The sequence below is a fragment of the Adiantum capillus-veneris genome, chromosome 14, assembly GCF_014529385.1.
Source record: "Adiantum capillus-veneris isolate H3 chromosome 14, ASM1452938v2, whole genome shotgun sequence".
NCBI classification, from domain to species: domain Eukaryota; kingdom Viridiplantae; phylum Streptophyta; class Polypodiopsida; order Polypodiales; family Pteridaceae; genus Adiantum; species Adiantum capillus-veneris.
This window is the reverse complement of record NC_140944.1, coordinates 143,866,519-143,867,988: the sequence shown is the minus strand read 5'-3', so window position 1 is coordinate 143,867,988 and position 1,470 is coordinate 143,866,519.

The window sequence follows — 1,470 nt, the reverse complement described above, 5'->3', positions numbered from 1 at the left end:
TTCCTGAATCTGAGCTTCAAGAGCAGTAATCCTTGCTTCTTGACGAGTGGCGGGATCCTTCTTAGGCGCAGCTACCACCGCAAGGAAACTCTTGCGTGTGCTGGTCGTTGGTGTGCTGAAGGAGGCCATTAGATCCTTGGAATTTCTTGACTCTGTTGTGTGAGCAGTTCCGACTATGGGAACCAATGCTGTTCTAGACTGTTGTTGCCCAGTTATGGGAACCGAGTTCAAGCTTGGTTAATAGTGCTTAAAGGAGAGAGAGAGAGAGAGAGAGAGAGAGAGAGAGAGAGAGAGAGAGAGAGAGAGAGAGAGAGAGAGAGAGAGAGAGAGAGAGAGAGAGAGAGAGAGAGAGAGAGAGAGAGCCCAATGACATGGCAACAACATGGGATAGAGAAAGAAATGCACCTGTATACACACACACACATACACACATATATGTACACACACACACACACATATATGTACACACACACACACACACACACACACATATATATATATATATTTATTTATATACACACACACATACATATATACACATATACGTATGTATGTATGTATGCATATACGTATGTATGTATGTATGCATATAAACCCAAAAATCTTTTTAGATTTGATTGTTCCCGAATTTTTTAAAAGCTGAGTAGACATACTACTGCCCACCAAAATCTCTCTCCTCAAGACACACATTCTTTCTTCCTGAGGCCCATGTTACACGAGGGTGGTAGACGTATCCTACGTGGTGCATGGTGACCGAGGGCCATTCTTAGGAAAAAAAATTGTGTCCTTGAGAGTATGTAGGCCCCTATCATACATGGCTTCCGGCCATGTGTGAGCTGAAAATGAATGGGCGTGCGCCTTTTTGAAGCACAAAGGTCCGTCCGTGCACACAAGTCACGCAGGGCGGACCTAGATGCAACCTGCATAGGCAGTGTAGCCAATAGGCATCCCATTAGAGTGCCTGGGCGACAGGATGGGTTGCAACAGGCGCTTCCACCCCAGCTTCACCTTCGGTGACTAGCCTTGCAACATGCGCCAACCGTCATGCCTTGGGCCTGTGTATTCCAGCGCATCAAGCAATCTCAACCGTCCATTGCATTAGCATTCTAACAGTGAACATAACGAAAACAGTGCACTCAACAAGATTCCACCAATGGAATTCACCTAGAGGAAATTCCAGCCAGTCATATCACACACACAAAATTCTAGCCAATCAAATGCAAGATTGGGCATGATGGATGGGAATCTCCCTAACCCCCACTGTTCCGGAACACGGAACAAGATCGGCCTCTGCCTCGCCTATTCCGGCCCGGAACAGTGGGGGTGAGGGAGATTCCCCACTTCTTCATTGGTCGAGATCACATGCGAGTGTCCGTCGGCCCAAGTGTGACAGAGGCCTTAGTTATGCTTCTCATTTCAAAAACATTGCAAGCTAAAACCTATGGGCAGCAATACCATACGTTTCACACA